The 13,518-nt window shown below is 42.7% G+C and overlaps 1 long non-coding RNA gene across 3 annotated transcripts; it reads left to right on the top strand.

Moving 5' to 3' along the window:
* The first annotated feature begins 1,092 nt into the window (after positions 1 to 1,092).
* On the top strand, positions 1,093 to 10,377 carry LOC149313381 (uncharacterized). Of its 3 annotated transcripts, none has more exons than XR_016281068.1 (4): positions 1,093 to 1,280; positions 3,037 to 3,120; positions 7,584 to 7,664; positions 9,917 to 10,377. It is a non-coding gene; the product is annotated as an uncharacterized LOC149313381 (long non-coding RNA). The 3 variants fall into 3 exon arrangements; XR_016281066.1 differs by lacking the exon at positions 1,093 to 1,280 and adding an exon at positions 1,294 to 1,656; XR_016281067.1 differs by lacking the exon at positions 1,093 to 1,280 and adding an exon at positions 1,295 to 1,631.
* The last annotated feature ends 3,141 nt before the right edge of the window (positions 10,378 to 13,518 follow it).

A 13,518-nucleotide genomic window follows, 5' to 3' on the forward strand; every position in this document is an offset into this window, starting at 1 on the left:
AGTTTTTTAAAAATTATGTATTGGATTTTGTCTGGAAGAACAATTATTCCTTGAAGAACGCATTGATCCATAGCGCAGAGCTGTGCTCTCAATGTCAAATAGATAAATAAATGTTAACCTTGAGCAGCAGCTCCTTTAAAAAAAGAAAAAGAAAACTGGATTGCTCACACAAACATGCTTAACCTCCTTAGGCATCCTAGCTTCTAGAAAGGTCCTTTTATAGCAAAGCATAAATAAAGGCACCAAATCCGGTTTGATCTTGGAAGCTAAGCAGGCCCAGCCCTGGATAGTCCTTGGATGGGAGACCAAGGAGTCCCAGGTACTACAGGCTCTGTATTGCAGAGGAAGGAACTGGCAAAACCACCTCTGATTTTTCTTTAAGAAAACCCTATGAAATCCATGGGGTTGCCATAAGTCAACAGGCAACATGAAGGCACATACATACTCCATTCACTTTTCTAGGTTGGAGGAAAAGTCCTTCCTTATGGAGAGAGCAGAGATGTTCCTCTTTGGCCCAATGCAACAGGGGTGACGAGGCGAACCTATAACTCTCCCAGATGTTCAAAGACCTAGCCCTGTTAGTCTGGAAAATCAGTCTGCAAAGGGATCTTGCAGCACCTTTGAGACTCAGAAGTTGGAATCATGAGCGGATTTGAGCTTCCTTCCTCCAAATGCATGTTTGGGCTCCCAGATACTGCTGGATGTCTGCTCCCATCATCTCTGATCCCTAGTCATGGCACTGATGGGGGAGTTTGAGTCCAGCAACCTGTAGAGCAGGGATGAACCTGTTTTTCCAGCCCTTGACCCCTCCTAGGTCCCCAGGCCAACTGTCCAGAAGACGGTTGGGCTCGCGCCCCTGGGGGGGCCGGTTTGAAACCCCGTCGGTTGGACCAGCTTCTGTAGCCTAGTCTTGCCCCATTTCTTTCCTTGGCATCCCAGTCCTCTGGGGAGTGTGTTCAGAGACGAGGGATCTGATTGGTCGAGAGCAGGCCACGCCCCTCCCTCCCTCCCCCAATCACGCGGGAGAGCGCGTGGCTCTTGACCACGCCCCCTTTCTCAACGGTCATAGAGCTACTCTGCTTACCTAACTTACCATGTAGTCGTCCTGCCCGTTTGTGAGTTTATAAGCTTGTGAGGGCTGAAGGAGTCCGGAGGTGCAAGGACACTATGATCCCATGGAGCCCATTAACATCATCCTTGCTTTCTGCTTTGCATTTTTAATTATTGTTCTACTTAATTACAACCGATCCAGGGCCCAAACCGAAACTCATACTCCTCAGGTATGGTGGCTTCATACGTAGACAGAACTGTGGAGGCTGCGGCCGTCTGAGGGCCTCTCTTCGCCCGCCGCGGCCTACCCCCGAGGCCTGAAGCACATGGCCAGCAAAAGCAGCTTGGCCCCCGTCAGTCACCCCCGCCGAGAAGCTCAAGGGCGAGAAGGCCCGCTCCCTCCTCAGGGTAGGCCTCCAGTGGGGCCTACTCCGTCCTGCCAATGGCGGGGGTTGCCATGGCAACGCCTCCTCCTCCTCCTCAGCCAAGATGGATGCCTCCAGGGAGAAGGAGAAGGAGCATGGCAGGGGCTTCCTGGTCTGGCAGCCTCCCTCCTCCGTCACCAAGAGCTCAGCACAAAGGCAGGCACTAGAGACTCCCTTTAAGGTTCCTTGCTTTGCCTTTCCTTTGGGGCTCCTCTCTGCTTTGTGGGTGGCTATGGCTTCTGGGGAGAGGAGGGAGAAAAAGCCCCAGGCGTCTGTCTCCTCCATCTAAGGCAGCCTCCTCTTATTCCTCCTTTTCTTCCCCCTTCTTCTTTCCTTTCCTCCTCTTTTCCCTGGAGGACCCAGGGCTTGTTGTGTCTTTGCCTGATCCTGCAGCCCTATCCTTGCTTTTGATAGACTGTCATTTGTTTATACTCTCCAATCTGCCTCTACATGAACCTATCATGTGTTTTAAATTGGGATTGTGTCATTGTGCTGGCCAAAGGGCCCTAATAAAGTTATTCTTCTTATTATTATTATTTCCTCCTCTTCTTCCTCCTCCTCTTCTGTTGTAACTGTGTAGAGTTCCCTTGGCACAGTTTCTTCAAAGGAGGAGAGGATTACATTTACTTTCTCCTAAGAAGAGGCTGAGAGAGTGTGACTTGCCCAAGGTCTCCCACTGGGTTTGCAGGGCCATTCTGGCTCCTCCAATTCTCTAGCCACCAAGCCAGCCCCCTCTTCTTCCCTCCTCCTTCTTTTCTTTCCTCTTCCTCCTCTTCTGTTGTTATTGTTATTGCTATTGTGTGCCTTCAACTCCTTTCTGACTTATGGCAGCCCTGCCAGGATGTGGAAATTGTAGTTTGCAGAATGGCTGTGGCACCAGAGACTTAGAACTGAAAAGCACTTTGAGACCATAATAAGGCAAAGCTATCCTGGGGTTTCTTGGCAAGATTGTATTCTGAAGAGGTTTGCTGCCAGACCTCTCATCTCTCCTTGAGGCTGAGAGAGTGGAGAGTAGGACTTGCCCATACTCTCTTTGTTAACTCCAACCTTTTGGACCTTCTAGTATTGTCATTATGATTCTTCACATGGTCTACCTTTCAGGATTACGCTTATCAAGAATGTTCACACACATTAAAATATTCTATGCTAACAGATTGGACACACAAGTACAGTAACAGCCAAAACCTACTATGCAGTGATACCTGTATAGTACCAACCCAAATGCACAAAATATATCATGCAAGCTTTCAAAGCTCCACTGACATCTTCATCAGGCAAAAGTATTAAAAATCCAACACAAGCAAGCAAGAAAGAAAAAATGATAGTGTAAATGTGCTATGTGTGTGTGTGTTTTAGAATTGGGTGTGTATGTGGCCAGAAAGGGAATTACATTCCTGACATCTGTCCAGGAATAATGTCAAAATGTCCTCCATTTTGATCATGCCTAAGAAACATGCATTTAGATTAAGATTAAAAAAAAAAAACGACCCAATTTTTTGCGTGTCCTCCATTTTAGAAATGTTGTCCTACATTTGAAAATCTTGTCCTACTCTTGTCCTAGATTTGTCCCGGTTTGGAGGTCCTGACTTATGGCAACCCTACATCACTAGAACGTAGCAGTTCAAAGGCATGGGAATGCAAATAGGTAGGTACCACTTTGGTGGGAAGATAACAGCATTTGGTGCAGTCATGTTGGCCACGTGACCACCAGGGCAGTCCTCAGACAACGCTGGCTCTTTGACTTAGTAAAGAAGATGAGCACTGCTCCCTACAGTCGGTTACGACTAGACATTCATGTCAAAGGACTACCTTTACCTTTAGATAAAATAAAGAGAGCCAGCATGGTGTAGTGGTTTGATCATCAGACTATGACTCTGGAGATCAGGGTTTGACCTCGGGCAAATCACACTCTCTCAGCCTCAGAGGAAGGAGAATGCAATGACAAACCTCATCTGAACGAATTTTGCCAAGAAAACCCCATGATCAGTTTGCCATAGAGTCATCATAAGTTGGAAATGACTTGAAGGCACACAACAACAACAACAACAACAACAAAGAGAAAATAAAGCACCAAATACTGTCTTTTATCTTTCTATGCCTTGCAAAAGTAGTTTTCAAAGGGGAAAAAAAATCAAAGAATCAAATTATGGGTAGGAACTCTTGTTGTAACTAACTGCCAGTTCAAGTGAATAGTGGGTTTCAGTTCAAGAACCATCTTTGTTGTCCCTAGATAATGGTAATCCACACGAGCACACCAAAAAAGTGCTCCAGTGCATGTGAATGTTTATGTACCAGAACTGTTAGACTGTTTTATCTTAAGAAAAGTGTGTGTGCAGGGGCAGGGGTATAAAGGGTGATGGAGGAGGTGCTGAATACCCTCCAACTGTCCCAGTTTGGAAAGAACAGTCCCAATTAATCCTTAATGGTTCCACTTTTTAAATGTCCCACTTTCTCTCTCATCCTCCCACTTTCCCCCATTTGGCCTCAGCTTATTTCAGTTGCAGCATACTTATTTCAAAGCACAAAAGTAATTTACATTCAATTAACTCAGCAGAGGGAGAGAGCAAAACAGAATCTTGCCCTTTCTAGTAGAGTCAGGTGAAAGCAAACTGCTGCAGCCTCTCCTGGTTTGTGTATTCTTCCTCATTAGGAACATTTGTCATCTTGACCACATTCTGATATACACTTGGCCACACGTGCCTTGGTTTTCATCTGTGAAATGTTGGAGGGTATGACCTACTACCACTGCTCTGCTTCAGATTCCTTTTCTCCAACCTCTGCCATGTGATTACAAACCTACTGCAGCAGCGCTGCTGGTTATGTACACAGTCCTTTCTGACTTCTACCCCTTTTGTGTTTCAAATTGTTTCCCCATCCCCTGCAGCTGCTATGCACAGGCTAGGATGATTCTGTGACACATTTATACAATCTCAAAGCCTGAGTACAACTTATGCCAAGAGACAGATAGATTCACTCCACTCTGAGCAAACCATGGGGTTCCTTCCTTCCTCTATTTGAGTCCCCATAGTTAAGAGGGACAAGCTCATGTATCTCTTTACTATTTTTACTCCAGAGTGAAGAGTAAAATAAAAGTGCCTAGCCTAGCTGAATCACTGGATATGAACATGGCAAATATTGTGTAAGTTTCTTTATATAGCTGTTTTTGTGAGGCTTGCCACTGATGCTCTATGTGCTAAAATTCAGTGGAGGTAGAAAAGGGCAGAGCTTAGCAAAACTACTTTTTGGACTACAACAGCTAGAATTGTTCACACTAGGTTGTGGTCCCTAAACTTTTTTTTTCAACCTCTGGGAAAGACTGATCAACTCACAATTTAGCTGTTAAATTGGCAAGTCAATTAGGATTTTTCAGAAGACAAGAAAATGATATTATCAGTATAGTCTTATACTAGATACATGCCGACACAAAAAGAAGTCCCACTGAGTTCTGTCATGCTGACTTCTAAGTGCAGTATGTTGTTGGCATCTGCATCTAGCATAGCAATGTCTGTCTTTCAGTGAATCTGCCTACTGTATCCTTCAATACAATAAATGCACAGCTGTTCTTGGTCAGGCAAATGATGGTAGGAAGCTTTCTCTCCATCTGGCAAAGAGGCTGGAATCAGTTGGCAGGCCCTACAGTCATCTCTTCCCCATCCTGCCTCTCCGGCTTCTTTACTCTGGTGTCATCTTGTTAACATTCTGTTCTTCTGATCTTTCTGGTTTTTCCTGAGTGTTTCTGAGAGATCATCCTAGGCCAAAATTAGCTCAAAGGCAGCAATATCCAATCTAGTATCATGCCATCTTCATGCAAAAGACAGGTTTTGAAGCCATGTTTAGACTGCCTTGCCTTATCTGAATAGGCAACCCTATAGCAAAATGTTTTTGGACAGCTACATCCTTTTGTATGACACTGTTTCAGATGGGGAAGAACTGCATAAAAAATGCTGAACTGGTCTCATTCTGCAATGTAAGGCCTAGATTGAATTTATGTAGATCTTCTTTGGTCATTATTTTTGTTTTCTTTATGTTCAGCATTAAGCCTGCCTTTACACTTTTCCCCCTTGATCTTCCTTAGGAGTTGCTCTAGGTCTGCAATGTTTTCTGCTAGTTAGTAGTGTGGTGTTGTCCAAATATCTTAGGGTTTTTATATTCCTTCTTTCTATCTTTACTTCTCCTTCTTCTGTGTCCAAGCCTCTTCAGATGATGTTTTCTTCATACAGGTTGAACAGACAGGGTGACAGAATGCAGCCTTGCACCCTTGCCAAATGGGCATCATTCTGTTTCTCCATATTTCAACCTGACAGTGGCCTCTTGTCCTACGTGTAGATTTCTCATCAGGAACATTTATTTTGGCCCTAGATCCATAATGCAGCTTTCCAACTTGATTTCCCCCCCCCCCCCTCCCTTTTAACTGGATTTGGCAAGCAATAAAATGTCAACCCAGAGCTTCTAAACCTGCTATGAACCTCAGGATCAAAGCAGCTATCCATTTGATATTACTGCATATTTTCAACCTTAATTTTGAAAGCACAGAAGCAGCTAGCATCAACCCCAGTCCTACACAGCCATTATGCACACACAGGAGAAGTGTAGTCTACCTATATTGGGCCCTCAGCATCCATGGGGGATCCATTCCACCCCCGCTCCCCATGGATACCAAAATCCACAGATTGTCAAGTTCTGTTCTCCCCAATGGCAGTGCGTGCGTGTGACCGCACTGCCATTAGGGACAATGGGACTTCCAATATTGCCTAATGGCAGCACAGCCACATACATGCACCGCCAATGGGGACAATGGGGCTGTCCCTAATGGCAGCACCACAATGTGCATGTGCCTAAATCTGTAGATGGCAAGTCTGCGAATACTGAGGTCCCACTGTACAACCAAACAGGCTTGGGTCTAGGCTATTTGAAGGATTGTATCTCCCTTCTCAGTGGCTGCTCCCAAGCTTTGGAACTCCCTCCCTAGGGAGGCGAGTATGGCTCCATCCCTGGTGTCCTTTCGGCGGCAGGTAAAGACGTTCTTGTGTTGGCAGGCCTTGACAAATTGATAAGGTCTGGGAATGTTGTGCTCTTTAAATTTTATGTTGTATTATAACATTCAATTTTAATGCATATCTGTTTTAACTTTTAAAATGGTTTAATTGTTTTTAAAATTTTATATTTATACATTTTAATGTTGTACAGTTTTTAAATTGTATTGTTTTAAATCTTCACTGGCTTGAGTCCCTATATTGGAAGAAAGACGGGATATAAAATAATAATAATAATAATAATAATAATAATAATAATAATGTTGGTGCTGAATCTGTTCACCCAACAAAACCAACATCCTATAGTTTCAAATGAAAATTAATTTGCTTCTTCAATCAAAACTTCAAAACACTTCTCTAACAATACATACATGCACTGTGCGACTCTCATTAGTACCAGCAAGCATAGCCACTGGTTAAGAGTGCTGGGATTTGTAATCCAAAACACCTGGAAAGCACCATTCTGGGAAGGTCAGACTAAAGTTATGTATAATCAATTTTAATATTTTTTTATTAATTCCAGAAACTGGTTGGGACTTGGACAGGCTGGATATTTTAATTTCACTGAAGTGTTTTAATTATTTTTTTAAGGTTTACATTGTATTCTGCTATTGGAATAATTTGTTGGCAGAAGGTCAAGGTAGAAGGTTAAAAATCAGTAAATAAATACATCAGAGTGGATGGCTGGGCATGGTGTGCCCTTTAGTGTCTTGCATCTGGAAGGCACTAGATTGTCCACTTTTTCCTATACCAGATATACTTTTTTTGCACTTAAGTAGTGTCTCCTCTTACTTGCAATTTAAAAAAACAAACTAGCCCCAGATATAATTTTACTCATAAAGGAGTTGGCCCAGCCCTCTCAGCACAAAGTGCAACATCACACTTGTCCTTCCATGCTGAAGCAGGATTCTGGACTTGGGGCCAATCCCGTGAAACAGTTACTATGTTTATTTTTTTGATTTTTTGGCTCCATTACTGTATTTTTTTTCTTCAGAGGTTAGGTTATTTCAGGTTGCAATATTTATTATTTGTAATCAGTTGCAAAACCTGTTCCCCCCCCCCACACTTTTTATAGATGTTGTTGAGAAGTCAGAAGACCTCTGAAGATTCATTTGCGTCCAGTGACATCCATAATTTAATTCCTTGCGGTGATGTGGTATGTAGACTAAGTATGTTCTTAATGCTATTTTTCAATGCCAGGCGTTTTACTTGTTGTTAAACAGGTACTATGGGACAACAAATGAAATGTTGAAGGATGGGGATGTGATTAACTTTGAGACACTTTATCTTGGTCTTTATTAATCTTTATGTTCTTGATTTTCTGAAGTCACTTGGGTTACAAGGCCTTTGTATGCAATGAAGGGGACAGTTATCTCCTGCCAGGCTAGGCAAAGGTCACATAATAGGAAATAAGAGAGAGAATACCATGATCCATTCTCTGCCCCCAGGTCCTTCCCTTCCTTTGCCGAAGTTAGGTCTCTTTCACTCTCTTCCCATCCCCAGCATTTTTCGTTTGAGTATATGCTGCCCCCCAAAGGGGCTCCTTCTTGGTGCAGACACCCCAGTCTTAATTTATTTCTGCAAAGGCTTAGCATGTCCAACTACCTCATGTTCCACTGACAATTTCAAGAAGCCTTCTGCTGGTACTGGCTAGTCTTATGGGAAAGCTATTTCAGCATATGGCAGTATCTGAACTTGGGCTTTGCCCTTTAAGACTACATTTCTAGTTACAATACTGTGTTATCACCAAGGATAGCAGGTGTACTATATGCCGTTTGCTATCCAATTTACCTTCAGTTCCATTGGAATAAAGTATTATTGAGGCCAGCCTTCCAGGCTCTATTCAGTAGGTCATAGAAACCACCTAATCGGCATTGGAAGTGGATTGTAAGCTATTACCCGTGGAGCTTTTTGCTCCTTCCAGTCAAGCAATGGTGGCATCAACTACGGTACATTTTTAAGTGGATGCTCACTGCAGGATGCAGGGCAGCACATAGGCCCAATCTTCCATTTATAATGATAGTTAAATAACTAGATGTCCAGGCTTGACAAGATACTGTCTTGGGTTTGTTGTCCTTTCTTCTGGGACACATTGACCCTGCTTACCTCCTCCTGGTAAAATTAGCTTCCTTATCACCCATATGTATGAGAGATCACAAAGAGAAGGACAGGCTACCTAACTGTAGTTATGGTTAGTTTTCTGTGGGTTTTTCAGGCTATGCAATTGTTATTCCTGATGTTTTGTCAGCATCTGTGGTTGGCATCTTCAGAGAATGCTGGCATGGAAGTGAGTGGGGTATATATACTGTGTGACCCTTGGTTGAGAGGAAGTGATTTATATGTTAATCTCTGTGTTGGTCTGTTGGTGAATGGCAACATATCAGTATTGGTATACTGATATAGGTATTGGCTAAGAGCTTGGAGGGACTATTTAGCAGAGAGATGTAGTTATGGTTCTTTTAATATTTATTTGAGGACTTAGAAAATCCACCCACCTTCTTTCTCATGGGGTCATGGGTGGTTGTTTTTTCCTTTTGGTAATGGGGTCCGTTGATGGAACTGGAAGAAAAGACAGGAGCCCTGCTTCAGCACAAACATTTGACAGGGGCAGAGCTCTTGAAAACAGGCATTATTCTGCAGTACCTAATACTGAACCTGTTCAGCACAGGCACAAAATGATTCATGTGTGTGTGTTCTTGAATAACCACACTCAGAAGACTGCAATTCTGAAAGAAAACCTCATTGGACACAGGTGCTTATTTCTAAGAAAACCTGCAGTGTCTTACAAAGTGACATGAACAGAAATTGCCAAAAATGGGAGGTATCAGAAGATATTTCTCTCAGACCCTGGTTAAGTAGGATCTGGCCAATGACAGTTTCAGAGAAACTGACATACTGCACAGCCATAGCACCATGATTCTGCTATAATGATTATTTTCCCAATCTATGAAGTCTTGGGATTGGCATCTGAGTGAAGGGCCTTTAAAATGATCTCCTAGAGAGCTTATCTGATACCTCTGACCAAACCACAAAGTCCAGGCTTCCACAGCATTCAGTCATGGTGGTCAAAGTTGGATCACATTGTTCTATCTGTGTAGTGTGGAAGAAGAAGACAATGGTAACAGAGATAAATGTGAAGCTACACGGTGTCCTTTGATCACATTTACTTGCAAAAACAAAACAACAACAACAACAAAAACAACAACCCATGATCCTCAATACTTGAAATACCAGAAAAACTTGTTTTATGAAGGGGAAAAATGTTCCTGGCAATTGCAAAGCACTGTCTTGGTGAATTGTTTGTCCACATGCCTTGTCTGTTGCAATGAAAACACACTCATTAATCACTTGAATATTTTATCTGTTCTATCTACTTCAATTAAGTTTTGCTTTGTTTTTTTGATGCAGGTGATGGGAAGTCCCTTCTCTGCCCAAGAAGCCAGGCAGCTGCTGCCAGTCAGATATGACTGCACTAATAGTTAACCTGGAATGAGGGAGTTTTCTATGTTGCTAAGATGGAAACCAGGCCCAAGGCTACTACTCCCAGAATCCTGGAGTTAACACAGCCATTGGCCACGTTGACTGGGGGGTACCAGGAGTTGTGGTCCAAAACCAACTGCCCATATATTTCCAAACAGTTTTATGATCTTGTAAAATAAAACATATTAAGGTATTTAAAAAAACTCAACTTCCCTATTAAGTTGACATCTACTTGAAGGCTCATAACAACAATAAAAGCGAAACTCCATGATATGAACATTAAGATCTGGAATTTATCTTTTCTCATCCAGAGAGCTTGACTCTGATCCTGGATCTATATTACAAATGTAAGCCAGTTTTTAAAATACTAATAATAAAATTAGCAGAATGATGATAGAGAGATGTCTCAAATGTATCACCACACAGACTTCACTGTAGCTGTAAGAATGCAAGGCAATACATGTGCAAATGAGATAGAGTGAAGTGGAACAACTGAAGAGAACAAGGACGCAAGGAGTCTGAAAGTCATTGGTTTGTCATTGCTTTCCCCTGGGGCCCTCTAGAAGTTCAGGTTTTGTGGTGGCAGGCATATGTAGCCTCCTTGCCTACAAAGTCCTTTGGCTCCTGCACAAAACATTCATGGATAATTGAATGTTGGCTCCCACACAACACTCTAGTTTTGTGCATCCCTTGGTTGGGCTCCATTTCCATTAAACAGGTACGAAGCTGTTTAATTTGTGTTTAAATTGTACAGTAGACACACCCAACCTTTGTTTTACAAACGTCTGCTGCTGTCAAAAAGTCCCACATGGAAGAGCTTTTTTTCTAAAATGTAGATATGTTTTCAGGCAGCAATGAAGAAACCTCAGCCCACTACTAGGCCTCCCAGCCAAGCCCATCAGCTCTGCTAGCAGATGGAAGCACTTTTCTCAGTCTTGCCTCTTCTCCTGAGTTCCTGCACAAAGGAAAACAACCAAGGAGTTGGGGGAAAGGGAGCAAGACCTTTATTCAGTGCTGCTGAATTATCTCCTAGCCTGTAGGCAACCTACTTTGTAGCCAAAGTATGGCAGATAGGAGAGGGAGTATTTGTGAACTGACAGTTAATGAAAACTTCAATTTAAAGCATGGCTGTCAACCATGCAGCCCCCCAGATGTTGTACTGCCACTCCAGCATTCCTCACCGTGAGCTATGCTGGACATTGTGGTTCAATAACTGCCAAGAATGGGAACTGAGTCAAAGCAGAGACAGGCTTCCATCTGATTTCTTCTACTGATCTGCAATCATCTCAACACTATCCTTTACCAGTTGTGCTGTGGATCCCTGAAAGCATCATATCTTTGGGATAAGAAACTACCCCCCTCCCTCTTTTCTTCTTTTAGCCCTTGCACAGGAATAGGACTAATTTAGGTGAAATGCCTGCAGAGAAAAGGTTCAAGGCCTCTGCAGACTGTGTACAGTGACCACGTTCTAAATAATGCCACAGGTTTTTCCTTTGGTAAAGCAAGAAAACAAAGCTCAGTTGCATGCTATGTATTTAACTACGTGAGCAGTTTTGCCATGATAAAAATATGTGTTTATACAGCCAATGTGATACCCCTCTTTTCCTAATTAGGATTGTCAGGTAAATAAGGGACAGGGCTCCTGCACATTTAATGGTTCTTTAATGATATGGGTGTCATTGCATTACAAACAGCACCAACTGAAATTCACTCTTCTACACAACCATTAAAGGTACAGCAGCCCCGTCCCTTATTATGTTTGGTAATCTTACTTCTTATTTGGGAGAATCCTAACACTTCTTATTGGATGCCCACAGCCTGACAAAACTGTAGAACTGGCTGTAGTTAGCAGAGCTTGGAAAAGCTACATTTTGGACTATATGCTCCAGAATCCACCAGGAGGATCTGGATGAATTATACTCTGAAAAGTAACTCCTCCAAGCTCTGGGAGTAGTGATGGGAATGTCTCTTTTGTGCAGGCTATTTGTTTCCCCATTCAGAAGGTGACTGTTGATGGCACTACTGCTTGTGCTACAATAAAACTTCATCTCTTGTTTCCAAGAAATCTTGGCACATCAGATGTTAGACTTTTGTTTCCTTGTTGTGTTTGGGTTTGCACAGGCAATGACATTGTGATGCATTCATATCTGCTGGCTAGTGTTCTGTCTATGTGCGGGATAAAAGGACTCCATATGATACTCTGCCGTGATTCCACATTGTTTGGCTCCATCTGCACATTGATAAAGTGAGAGATAATTGCCAGCAAGCAATGCCATGATTGGAGTTGATATGTTCCCAGGGAGCATCTGTAGTTCTTGGCATGTGTTCTGCCGTTCACTTTGCTCCTGCAGGGCAGTGTTGGTGCCTGTCATTGTCAGCCAAAGCACAGAAATGCTCTGTCCATTGTGTGTGTATATGCATGTACAAGGGGAGAGGAGGGAGAGTCAGAGCGCCATTCCTGCTTATAAACCAAAAACATGTCAGTCAGATTCTGGGGATTGCATCAAAGCACATCTCCGAAGCTTGGGTGACTCATATTGGCTGGCTGAAACTCAGTAGAAAGACCTGACCAGATTATAAATGAGCTGCTTTCTCCTTTTAGAGACTTGCTAAAATGAAGATGAAAATACACTGCTTGTATTGGGCAAGTTCCAACAAAACATACAAACGCACACATTCTTGCAGTTGTGTCTGTATTAACACAAGTAGTATTGTCTAAGCAAAGCACACTGATCTGGCCAACCTACTTATCTGGGCTGTCTGATGTTTAAGTTATACGTGTGATCTGTTTCTTTTGGACAAGAGACTACAGTAAGTTTTCTGTCCTTACCTTCTTCATCTGGAATCAGTCCAAATTGCCGGGGATCATCAGTAGTTTGGATGGATCCCAAGACCGATGGACAGATTATTTCTCTATCAGGACACTTGATGAAACTGCTGAGTGAAGTGCCTTTATGGCATTCTTTAGAACAAGGGGGGAAAGGGAAGAGGGGACACAGAGAATAATGTTATCAAAATGTACTGCCTAGAAACAATTCTCTGCCTATGAGACAGTCTCCGATCTCACTAATGAAATGGGAACTGCAACTTTTCCAAACTCCAAAATGGTTCTATACCTCTTGTTACTTCTTTCTGATGAATACCCACTTAAATTATTTTACTTGCATTTAGTGTTTATGTTCATAGCTGAACTTTGAAAAATCAAATGTTTGGAACACAGCTCTCAAGGCCATGCTAGCTGGGAGATTCTAGAAGGAACTGTCTAAAAATCATAATAACTTTTCCAAGCTTTCTTTCGGCACTATCTTCATTCTCCACATTCATGGTCTCCACCCCCTTAAAAAAGGTGGAATATAGATGTAATAAATAAATATTGTTGTTGTGTGCCTTCAAGTCATTTCTGACCTATGGTGATCCTAAGGTGACACTATCACAGGAGTTTCCTTGACAAGATTTGTTCAGAGGGGTTTGCCTTTGCCTTCATCTGTGGCTGAGGCTGCCCAATGGAGTTCCATGGCTAAGTGCAAAAC

Source organism: Sceloporus occidentalis, unplaced genomic scaffold (genome assembly GCF_023333645.1).
Source record: "Sceloporus occidentalis isolate IW3139 unplaced genomic scaffold, rSceOcc1.0.p SCAF_4, whole genome shotgun sequence".
Classification (NCBI taxonomy): Eukaryota; Metazoa; Chordata; class Lepidosauria; order Squamata; family Phrynosomatidae; genus Sceloporus; species Sceloporus occidentalis.